Raw genomic sequence first — 13,184 nt, forward strand, 5'->3', positions numbered from 1 at the left:
ACATAACTTTTGGTGCATATAAAATTCATCCCCCCCCCTTTTTTTTTTAAATAAAGAGTTATTTGAACTTAAAAATTCAGTACCTTTGCAGGAGTATTGGGAAGAAATCAGCAGTTCTGGGAAGCATCTTTAGCACAAACATGTGATGCTTATTGTAGACTATACATTACTTTTCACAAGGCTCAGCACATGCAGACCACTACTGTCACAGTGTTTCATTAAGGAAGCTTTGATCACAGGAAATTATTCTTGCATCTCTTAGAACAAGTCAGCCTGGTAAATTAAACTCATCTCCGTTCCATTTATAACATCCTGGCAAAATGGTTTCAGACACTGCATGTAACCTACCGCATGCTCATTTGTTCTCCGATAATCAGCCACTTATTCCTCATACAAACAAGCCAAGCTTAGCCAGACTTTAAATCTGCATCTACAAAGAACCGGTGAAGTTCTATACATAGTTTCATTTTTAGCAACAGCTGTTTAATCACCAAGCTAAGCATTGTTTTGCTTCAACGTTATTTTTTTTTTTTTTTGAGACACAATGAAATGTTAACGTCCAGCTGAGTAAACCATTCCCGATTAGCCGTCACTTTTTCCAGACACTTACCATACAAACAATGAAGCATCTCGCCGTCAATCCCGCGTCTCTTGGATTTATAGCACCTCGTTCTTTTTTAACGTATACATAAAAATCCAGAGAGAAAGGCAAGCCACTCGAAAACAGAGTCAGCAGCAGAGTCAGCAACGTTTACAAGACTTTCCCTGTTGAATTTCCCTTCAACAGTGAAAAAACGTCCACACCCCGTTATTGCTTACCCCAACTGTTGCCTTTGATACGCTATTCCCGCTCCGGAGACAAAAACTCCGAAAAGTTGAAGCTCAATGCCCGGGAGGAACCACACCACGGTGGGGTGATGGGAAGTGAGGGAGCTGGCACCAAAACTCGGCAGAAATAGCCCGCCCGCTTCCCTCCACTCCCGGCCCGGCGCCGGTTTCTGGACTTCGCGTGGTCCACACGTTTGCAGCAGACAATCGAGGCGAGCCGCACCGACAGGAAACTCCCCGCTGTAAACTCTCGGCAGAAGGAAAAGTGGCCTCTGGGCAGCCTGCCCTTTGCCGCCCCGGCTGCCTCGCCGTTGTTTCTTCAAAGATTCCTCCAGCTTTTATGCCTCGGCTTTCTTTTCTCTCTCTCTCTCTCTCTCTCTCTCTCTCTCTCTCTCTCTGCCCAGCCTCTCCCCCGCCCCTCTCTTGCTCTCCCCTTTTATGACACAGACAGCCCAGATGGGAAGAGCCTGCAGCTAAAGCCAGTCCAGCACCCCATCCTGAAAGCTGATCTTGCTGATCTCATCACCGAGGGCTACTAATCCAATGACCGGAGAATTAACAACAGATGGTGACGCCCCTTCTCCCCCCTCCCCACTCCATTCCTCGCATCGCCACTTAGCCTACACACTAAGGGAAGGTGGGGGGAGAGCCCGCCCGCAAGAGAACGAGGGAGCGTGCGCGAATGCCCACCCAAACACGAAGTGAGAGTCCCTCGGGAGACTGCAGAAGGGCAGGAGAACTGGCCTCACGGTGGCCCAGATTGCATTTCCTGTCTGTGTACACACTTCTTTGCCAGACTTTACACAGGAGGGAGCTGCAATATTTAACCCCTTGTGAATAAATGGTGTCTCACAATCAAGAAAGAAGTTCCTTGATGTCTGTGATTTTGAGAATTTCTCGAATTTCCTAGAATAAAAAAGTATGCGCTGTTTTGGCTTCCATAAGATGCTACCTCTTTTTTGGAATCGTCCTATTCAAGCATCCTGGTTTTTTGGTTTTGAATCAATTGTTATGTGGATAGCTTTGTTCCAACAAATGCTACCATACCACCCTCCTTTGTTTTTGTTTTTAAAAAAAGCAACTGCAGAAAATGAGAGTTCAACCAATAAATTTGCTTACATTTGAAGACTATTTGTGTTTTGGCAGTTTAAATGTCTTTCTGTGAAGTAATAGTTCTCTTTAAGTTCCCACATTTTATCAGTGTATGCACCATTCCAACTAAAATATAACTTTTTTTAACCGAACAAACACCTTCCTTGTTAAGAATACTTAACAGCTAAAATCTTTATCAGTCTAGGATTTATGCCCTCCAGTTTGAAGTGGCCTACACCTTGCTATAATGCAATCATGATTTAAAACCACTGATAACTCTTACTTTCTTTATTTTTAAAAAAAGTGGTGGTATCAAAGTTGCTGCTACTGTAACTTTTCCAAATAATTGGGTTGTTTCAGCCTTTTGATTTACCGCAATTGATCAACTGATTCTTGAAATGATTTTAAATATTAATATATAATATCCATCTATTGATCCATCAGAAAATATTTTTAAAACAAAGTCTTATTTTATTTAAATGTTTTTGGATGGTTCATGAATTGACAGTTCTATTTTAGTATTGAGAAGCTGTAAGTCTATTCTATCACTATTAACATTTTTAGATCTGAAATAGTCAATATTAGAGTTTTCTAAAAGGCCTTTCATCCATTTTGAATTAACTCTTCCAACCCTCTCACTTCCATTACTTTTGAAGATATTTTTATTTCTGTGTCAGTCTTTGGTAATGTTTCTCCTCAAGTGAATTTAAAAACTGCAGCAGGTATAAAAGGAAGCTTCAAAGTCAATCCTTTGAAAAATTCTTAAGAACTGTTTAAAAGAAACTTGGATGCTTTAAAATATATGAGAAGCCACAATAGTTAAATGGACTTTCATCCTTATTTTATTTTTCAAGGAGGTCAGCGGTTGTAAGAGGTATATTAAAAATTTCCAAAACCAAGGAAGCTTTTTATTTAATGCCCCAGAATATTTGGGGTAACCACTCGTATGTATGAGTAGGAAAATGCTCTTTATCTGGAACAGCTTGCCCTCGGAAGTTGTGGGAGCGCCATCACTTGAGACTTTCAAGAAGAGATTGGACTGCCATTTGTCAGAAATGGTGTAGGGTCTCCCACTTGGGCAGAGGGTTGGACTACATGACCTTTAAGGTCCCTTCCAACTTTGATTATCTGTTATCTACTTGTAACATAACTGGGAAAATATCACAGTTTAAAAGAACTCCTAATGGAAAGATATAGCATGATTCAGTGTGCATTTCACATACATCTTGCATAGGTTTTTTTGATGGAGGCCAATCTAATTATCTACTATGCTGAAAAAACAGGAAGAATCCACCTGTGGTACTCTTTTTAAACTACAAAATGTTACTAAAATGTTATTTTCTTAAAAGGTAGAATAAGTTTTAAGTAGATTCTATGACAAACCAACAGACTCTTTAATCTGAAAATATAAACAAACCAAAAGCAACAATTTACTTTTCTTGTATCCAATATTTCTTCTAGATTCAAGCAATAGCAATAGGACTTAGAATTATATGCACCTCCCCATAGTGCTTTACTGCAGTCTGTGAGCAGCTTATACAGTTAGTATATTGCCCTCAACAATCTCATTTTACCTACTTCCAAAGGATGGAATGCTGAATCAACTTTGAGCTGGTTAGGATTGAACCCCTGGCTATGAGCAGGCAGCCTGCAATACTGCATTCTAAGCACTGTGGCACCAGTAGTGAAAACCACTGCCTCACTCAAGGTAGTGTTCTTAGTAATCTCAGTCAGTGTCCCAACCAGGCATAGACCAGACCTGCACCTTAAGGAAATTTTCTGGACCTTTATGTCCTTAAGCTGTTAAAGCTGGACCTTTAAGTCCAGCAGTTGTAGCATTTTTTATTGTTACAGCGCATTGCTAGCATCTGACCATACAGATTTTATCATGATTCGGTTCACTGAGGCCTCAGGATCTGTGTCACCTTTCTAATGTATATAGTTGCTGATAAAATGGAAAGTTTCCATGAGTGTTTTTATAGTAGTGGTTGTGGATGCTTCCTGCCTTGGATGGAACAGATGGTTGATTGACTTTGCTTTTCTTATCAATGGCACTCTTATATGTTGATGAGTGCTCACTATAATTTTAATTTGCAATCTTCCTATTCATACCTACCTGCCTTTTACTTTTCTTGGTTTTCTTTGTATATGAGTGCAGGAGCTATTGCAATACTCCCTCTTGCTATAAGGGAGAAAGTAAGTGCAAAAGTAGTTTCATCCCTTCCTCAGGCTACAGAGGTGAAATCTTCGCCCAAGCTAGATAATTTCCTTAGCTAGAGGTGAGAAAGATTTGGTATCATATCAGTACATTATTAGTAGATATTAACAGATGCTTATAAATGTGGCTTTTTTTCAAGTACATTTTATTTGGAAACACTATTTAGTTCCTATATTAAGGCCTGCTAATTTAAAAAAGTAAATATTGAGAATCCCTCATCTGAGTCTCAAAATAGCACATCATTATCTACAAAAAATGGCAAAAACATTCATTGAAATATATTCTCAACATGTTAAAAACAACTGTCATCTGTTCTCTGTTACTTCATAATGTATGATGGTTTATACTTTCAGAAAGAACTTGTTATACTTCAGCACATGTAGTATATTAATATGCTTGCATAATTACCTTTAAAATAGGATCTCAACTTCATAATTTCAATTTCTTAAACTTGCTTTTCCCCATAATGTTTTCCAGCCTTGTTCTTATGTGATTGTAAGAAATGAACTTAGTGAGGTAGGAAACAGCATTTCCTGGCCAAAAAATGTCATTATGTTATTATATATCAGGTGCCAGACATTTCAAGCCTTTTTTGAGAATGTCTACACAAAAGTGCAGGAAGAAGCACAGAATAACCTCACAACATAGATTTATATACCGGTACTATATGTGCTCATTTTATGAGGCAGATTTCCTATTTTAATTTTTGTCTGCAAAATCTTAGTTGCATCTTTGAGACCGCTGAATAAAGCATTAATATTTGGAGAGCTGAGTTTCAGAGGTACATTTGTGATGCTAGAAAGTAATAAACTATATACAATAGTGATTAATATGCAATTCAACTGTGTTATTATCAGTTCCTCTGCTGCACAGAAGTACAGAGAAAAAGGAAAGCGCTGTCATTTCCGGAATTCATGACTACAGGAATTTGCTGATTTTAGTAGTGAGGAGTGTTTTTTATTGCCAATTGCAACTGCAGACAAGACTGATATAATATAATGCAACTGCAGACAAGACTGATATAATGTGTAAGTCGATCTACCCCTTAAAGACATTCTGGAAACTTGAAGTACTACAAAATTCAACCATCAGAATGTTTGCAGCTGACTGGCTGCTTGGTTATATCAATTTTGCAACTTGGCACTGTTTTCTGTTCATTTCAGGCCCAGTTTAAAGTGAACCTTCACTGTAAGGGACTACTTGGTCTCTTACAGACTTATGTATTTCCTATATCAAGTTGCAGGTATTAACCATTGAGTCTTTTAAAACAATGACCGATGTTTCTGGAACTGCTATCCAGAAAAGGATTGTTATTGGCAATGCAATGGACAATAAATGGTATTGAGTGAAAGCAAATATTTTTAAAATGCACAGATAAGAGCCATGGTAGCGCAGTGGTTAGAATGCAGTATTGCAGGATAATCCTGCTGACTGCCAACTGCCAGCAATTAGGCAGTTCAATTCTCACCAGCTAAGGTTTACTTCAATCCTTCCGAGGCCAGTAAAATGAGGACCCAGAATGTTGAGGACAATATGCTGATTCTGAAAACCACTTAGAGAGGGCTGTAAAGCTCTGTGAAGCGGTATACAAGTCTAAGTGCTATTGCTATAAATATTTAATCACAATTATCCACATTTTAATATAGTTGAATGAATGTTTAAAAGTTCATTCATTTTACGAAAAAGAAAATTTCAATTTCAATGTTTTGGAAAAAATAGATATAAAATATGTTTAAATGTGGATATGTTACATACATTTAAACTTCTGGTTTTTATTTTAGGTAGGCCTGTAAAGATGCCTGTTTCAGATTTTTATTCCATCCTAAAAGAAATGTAAATTTCATTTATAATTTTTTGATCTTTATTTCACCTTGCTTTGGTATTCTGATGTAGATCACAGAGAAACTCCTATGCATAAATGTTTAAATAAGTTTTCCTTCTCCTGTCTTTTTCTAATTAGATAGCTTTTAAAAAATCATACTTTTTCTGACAGGAGATCAGTAGAATATTTTTAATTAAATTCTTTTCTTTTAATAGAGATAGCCTGACTAGAACAATATAATAATATAAACAGTTAAAGTGTTTCATACGCAATTACCAATTTGATATTAAGGTATTTTTCAAAGGACTTTTGCGGAAGGCACATTTTCTTTTTAATTTTTTTCTACGTATTAAAACTTTTAAATGGAAAGATTAAAAACCAATGTAAACTAAAAAGTAAAGACATAAATAAATAAATAGTATAACAAAACAAAGAAGTTAAAGATAAAAGTTGAAAATAGAAAAAAGATATAAAGAAGTAGCTTCAAATATTTTTCATAGCAGTTACAAGTACAATATATTTTAATCTCTCTCTTTCTCTAAAGTTATATAATATTATTTCTATAATCTATCTTTCTATGATCTATCCTATCTATCTATAAAAGTCTCAAATTACACATCATAAGCATGGACAGATATATACAAACGTATGCATCCATATTCAATATTACAATATAAACTTAGACAAAATATGATCAGATTATTACCTCCTGTAAGTGTTTTTACTACACTATTACTGTTTCCTGAACCATCCATAAGAATAGCTCAACATACACAGAACACATTAGAATAATTGGATATGGATGTAGATTTCACACATCTCTGAAGTAGTAATTGCTTTGTCAAGATAAAACCACACATGTTTAGAAAATGGGATAACTATTAAATGCCCTTTTCTAAGTTTTCCTTTATAACAATTATCTCTCCATCATGCTTGCTGGTCCATAAATACCAGATATAGTAATTCTTTCATTAGCATTTGAAATATACTGCAGCCTTTATTCCTTCATTAAAATATATTTATTTCATGAAGCATAATGTTCTGCACTACATAAGCAACATTTGTGTTAGTAACAATTAAACACTCTTATGTTCTGAACATTCACGGTTCATAACAGCTAAAACCAAATGGAGGCATTGTCCATGATATGTCATGTTATATGTTTACTTAGTTATTTAATCTTTAATTTTGTAAAATTCAAGTAAAGTATAAAACTTAAATTGTAATATACAGTTTAGTAATAACAGTACTTTTAATATTTCAATATTCAAAATAGCTTTAAAATAGATTATTTAAAGCAGCAGCCCAAACTTTTTGAAATCAGAGACCAGTTTTGGGGTGGGGAAGGATAGTTTTGCACACACAGAGGAAGATTCACTTGCTTGCCACAGACTAGTACCAGTCCACAGACTAGGGGCTGAGGACCTCTGATTTAAAGTCAATGCATTCAGTAACATCTATAAAATGCTATAAAATAATATTAGCTATAAAGTTAAGACAAGAAAAATATCTGGTGGAATGAAGGCTTCTAATAGGCTCAAAAACTAAATGTTTTCTCTCTTTTCAATAGTCGAGAATTGCGCATAAGACTCCATAATAATTTGAAAGCTTCATACAAATCTTGCCATTAAGCTGAATATAATAACTCATTTGAAAATGTGCACTGCACTTTTATATAAATTAAGCATACTCGAATTTAGAGTAACAGCACTCATCCTTACATTTTGTACTCTAATTTAGTGGTATCTAGACATTTTATTGTTCACTAGACTAAATCTAACTGTTAATATCAAATTATATGAAAGAGCATGCGCTCTGGTTTTCTTTTCTACAATTTTTTTCATGAATTTCTAACTTAATCCACAGCTTCCATTTATATTTGAAACTCAGATACAAGATTTAAGATATTTGACTTGTATTCATTGAGTCCATGAGCTCTTGTGAAATTTGTTTCTTGCAAATGTGTTTCCAATTAAAAATATACAAAGAAAACATACACATCCATATTCATATATATTTGAAATAGCACAACATGGCTGATTAGTTTGTTCAGTTTTGCATGCTGGTCTGTATTTCATGAAATATTGCCATGTTTCAAATATTTTGTTCATATCTTTTATTAAGGGTATTTAATGTAATATTGTATTAAATTATATTCAATGTAATGAATTTTATTTAACAAGCCTTTGACATAATATTTTCACCTAGTCACTCTGTCAAGATTTCAACAAATAGAAATGTCTGAGGCAATTCGCCTATCTAGTTTTTAATCCTATAAGTGGCCAATTAGTATAAATTCCCCGAAATAGGGAATAATTTCTTACACAGTTTGAATACAAAAAACTATGTAGCTCCAGACAACCATCTGGGGTCCAGGAACACAAAAAGACTGCGAGTCAGGATGAATATATAAAGAAACATTAGGGATTTGAACGTGTGTACAACACAAAGATTCCCCATTGTCTTTTGTTGTGTGTGAAGATCCTTTTCCATAAAAAGAATACAGGAGCACCTAATCAATGATACACATCAGGGAGGCAGTCATCAGACGGCAGCCATCAGTTCTCCCTAGGACAGATGGTGAACAAAAGTGAAAAATAAACAATACATGTGGGCTAACTAAGTAAGCCATTCTATCCATGAATGAAACCCTTGTCTTTGGAATTCTGATAACATACATCTGAAACATGATTTGTGGAATAAAAAAGTATAGCCTTCCAATCCAAGAAGACAATATTTCATAGGATAATGTCAGCGGACCTATTTATTTTAGATTACCCATCTATAAACTTGCTCAATCTTTTCATAACCAACTTTAAAACTTTCTTAGTGTTTAAAACACATAATTCCATTTTGTAATCTCTAGTTTTTTCCCCTGCACATACAAGAATTTCACATAAAATGCTGTTCAAAACTTTAATACAGTGGAACCTCGGGTTGCAAATGCTTCTGTTTATGACCAAATTGGGGTTCCAACCAAAAAATCCACCTCGTTTTTGAATCGGGTCATGATTCAAAAATCAGGTGGGAACAAACTCGGCCTCGGCAGATTCCCTTTCTGCACTGATATCCCCTTCTGAACATGTGCAGACTGCGCAAATTTTTGTCTATGCATATGTGCAGTCAGTTATGCTTCCAGTCACGACCATATCAGGTTGCGACTGTAGTCCTGGAATGGATTATGGTTGCAACCCGAGGTTCCGCTGTAGTTACATACAAAGTTAAACACAAAATTTAGGCGTCCCTATCAAATTGTATTTTCGGTAGACCACTTGTGAACAGAAATTGATACATTTTCCTATTAAAGTTAAATGTAACATCTTTCTCCAAATTCAGATGTACAATTAATACTTATATGCAGTTCTTTTTAGATAAAAATAATAATATGACAAGTCCAAAAGTTTGGACAGGATTCAGTGCTGTATAACATCTCTTTTTTCTCTCCTTTTGATGCTTTAGATTCAATAGGTATGGAGATTCTCAATCATCCAGATCATGGTTGTCCCAAAGGTGCTTTTTCCAAAAGACAACTAGACTTTCTTGTGTTTTTTTTCTTGAAAACATTTCACTTCTCATCCAAGAAAATAAGAAGGTTCATTTGCCTTTTGGAAAAAGCAACTTTAGAGTCAGTGTTAATTCCTGGTGACTATCTGAACAAGTTTCTGAATTTTTTTTGATAATATTTTAGAAGTGGTTTGCCATTGTTTATTTTTCTAGGGTGGACAGAGAATGACTGGCCCAAGGTCACCCAGCTGGCTTTGAGCCTAAAGTGGAAACAGAATTCAACTGGTTAGAAACAGGAGTCCTTAACTTAATAAAAAAGTTAAATTCTTCTTGGAACCACCTAAAAGAACTTTTTATTCTTCCTTTTGGAAATCTGCAACCAAACAAGACAGACACAGACTTCAATGGATAATTAGAACGGTAGAAAAAAACAATTGCTACCAACCTGCCTTCCATTGAGGACCTGTATACACACGAGTCAAAAAGACGGCTGTGAAAATATCTATAGACCCCTCACATCCTGGACATAAATTGTTTCAACTTCTACCCTCAAAACAACACTATAGGGAACTAGACACAAGGACAGTTTTTCCCCGAATGACATCACTCTGCTAAATAACAAGATTTGAAGTTGCCAACAAACAAATGCTATGTCTTACATATTGGCAAAATAAATCAGAAAATAAAATACAAGCTGAATAGTCAAGACCTTGTTGATGACTCCCACTATGTCAAGGACCTTGGAGTACTCATCTCTAATGATCTAAGTGCTAGAGCCCACTGTAACTACATAGCCAAAAAGGCATTATGAGTTGTTAACCTGCGTAAGCTTTTTCTCCAGTAATATCGCACTACTAACTAGAGCATACAAAACATTTGCTAGACCAATACGTGAATACAGCTCATCGGTCTGGAACCTGCACTACATATCTGATATTAATACAGTTCCAGAAATATTTCACAAGAAGAGTTCTCCACTCCTCTACTCGTAGCAGAATACCTTATGCCACCAGACTTGAAATTTTAGACCTAGACAACCTAGAACTACGCCGCCTTCGGTCCGATCTGAGTGTAGTACATAAAATTATCTATTGCAATGTCCCACCCATCAATGAATACTTCAGCTTCAACCACAACAATACAAGAGCACACAATAGATACAAACTCAAGGTAAACCGCACCAAACTTGATTGCAGGAAATATGACTTCAGCATAGAGTGGTCAATGTCTGGAATACTCTACTGACTTTGTGGTTTCTTCCCCAAACCCTATATACTTTAACCTTAGAGTGTCTACTATTAACCTCACCCCTTTCCTAAGAGATCTGGAGGGGGTGTGCATAAGCGCACCAATGTGCCTACCATCCCTGTCCTAATGTTTCTTTTTATTCATATCCATTTCATGTATTCATAACCATGTTTATACTTATACCTGTTATCTAATACTGGCTTGACAAATAAATAAAATAAAAATAAACTAATTCCCACAAAACTGTCAACTTATTTACTAAGACTGTATTACTATTATTCCTCTCATCTTTCCTAGTACCTATCTCTTCCCACTTATGACAATAACTGTATTGCTTGTATCTTTACAACTTATATTGTTTTATTTGTTTCCTAGTATGATTTGATTACTTATTAGTAACCTATTACTATCACTAAGTGTTGTATCTTATGACTCTTGAGAATGTATTTTTACCTTTATGTACACTGAGATCATATGCACCAAAGACAAATTCCTTGTGTGTCTAATCACACTTGTCCAATAAAGAATTCTATTCTATTCTATTCTATTCTATTCTATTCTATTCTATTCTATTCTATTCTATTCTATATCATTCTATATCATTCTGTTTTGCTGACATATTCTAGTTCAGAAACATTCCTTGGACTTCATCTTGAAGAGTATACGAATAGACTATACCATACCACTATATTTTCAAAGCAGAACTATCGACCATGCTCTTCATCTGGCTTTTTGGCAGAGGAAGCTAATCAAATCTGGAAGCCCAAACACTTCATGTCATATTACAAATAAGATTTTGTGGCATGCTGCTGCCAAGTAAACTAGGAATCTTCTTAAAAACAAATCCTAACTTCAAATTGTCACTTATAAGTGGCATTGATTATTTCATTGCTGTTTTCACTTATGATATGCACTTAACTTTTAAAATCCTCTTATAAAATAATCCTTCAACTTTCCACATTATAAAACCAATGTTCAAATTAAAAAGTATCCTCCAAATGCTATTCTCCACCTAATGTCATATATACTGTATATATACACATGCACAAACCCCCTGCAGGTAAGTAATCTATTGTTTGATTTTGGCTACTATAGAAGAAAACTGAAACATGAATATACATTACCTCTTTAGTCCATCTGCCTTCACAAATGCAAAAACAGGCTTCACAAGAGCAGCATCTGTTTTCATTAAAGATAAGAAGATTGAAGAAGGTTTGTATATCCTATAGTTCTGCTTTATAGAGAAAGCAGAAGGAACAATGTATGTCCTGGAGTAACCTGATATCTGATAGGGATCCTTTATAGGAGATGATTTAAGACACAAAGATTTGCAAGTTGACTCTGGCACAAGAGTATTACGAGGACTACTCACACACACATGTCATCCATCTAAGTTGGCATTTCTATTGTTTACATATGATATGATCTCTCATAAAGATAGTCTCCACATCATATAAAATTAAGTACTAGTGGGTGTTGACTCAGCATAAAAGGTAGGCTCTTCAGAAGACAGGGTCAAGAAACAGAAGTTACTAACAGTTTTGAAATGGACTTTAATGCAGTTAACAGAAATTGAAAACCTGTCATCTCTGACTTCAACATACACATAAAACAGTCAAGGAAAGTTATTTTGAGTTTCTTTCTCAAACTTTCCATTAGTCCAGAACTTATATATAAATTTCTGTAATTTTATAATGGTTCAACTATTTATCTCAGGTGTCCCTGGGTCAAATACATATTACTTCACAGCTCTTACTATGTCTACCTGTCTGAGCAGGAATATTATGGGATCTCTTTAAGCTCTTACATAGGGGAAGTTGTAGTCATGCCACCTCTATCAACTTGTATAATTCCTCCAAATAATTCCTGAAGCATATACAAGCCTCCAACATAATTATATATATATTTTTAAATAAAAAAATTATTTGAGTTTTCACAAAACATAATACAAGTAAAATTTATTTTTTTGAGAATAGCATGGTCCTGGGTTATCACTTCTCCATACAGACACAAATTCAATTTCATATTCATCTTTGTGTTCTATTCCATATCTTATTACTATTTTAACATTTTCTCAATAATTTTTCCCTTCCCTTAGTTTTCTCAATCTTACTTTTAATTATCTCATTCCTTTCTAAATTCAATATATATATATATATATATCTTTTTCTAAGTTTCAATACCTTTTTAGTCATTATATTTATACTTTTGTCTGTTCTGTTTAAATTTCATATTTTCTTTTCTCGTTAAACAAAATTTTTCTCTTTAGTTACTAATTGGAGTATGACACCTTTGTATCTTTTAATTTTTATCCATTCAACTCTTATTTAAACTTCAATTTATGCCTTTACAATTATAACATTCAATATAACACAGAACTTCCAGTCGAATTCTGCTTGGTACATTCTTGAAATACGCACTAAGTATGTGTGTGTGTGTGTGTGTGTGTGTGTGTGTGTGTGTGGTATTCAG

At 35.1% G+C, this 13,184-nt stretch overlaps 1 protein-coding gene across 3 annotated transcripts in view; it reads right to left on the bottom strand.

Annotated features, from left to right (window-relative positions):
* Positions 1-13,184, bottom strand: part of SPSB4 (splA/ryanodine receptor domain and SOCS box containing 4) — a 189,135-nt gene that overhangs the window by 61,652 nt on the left and 114,299 nt on the right. The window contains exon 1 of one of the 3 annotated variants that reach the window (XM_087965011.1): positions 611-1,603. The exons of 1 other annotated variant lie outside the window; for it this stretch is intronic. The gene's annotated coding sequence lies outside the window, so the exon portion shown is untranslated. Of the gene's footprint in view, positions 1-610; positions 1,604-13,184 lie in introns of those variants that run through there. One more of the 3 variants, XM_087965012.1, reaches the window with a different exon arrangement.

The sequence above is a fragment of the Notechis scutatus genome, chromosome 4 (genome assembly GCF_049901735.1).
Source record: "Notechis scutatus isolate UNSWTSFEM ecotype Mainland chromosome 4, rNotScu1.2, whole genome shotgun sequence".
Taxonomy (NCBI): domain Eukaryota; kingdom Metazoa; phylum Chordata; class Lepidosauria; order Squamata; family Elapidae; genus Notechis; species Notechis scutatus.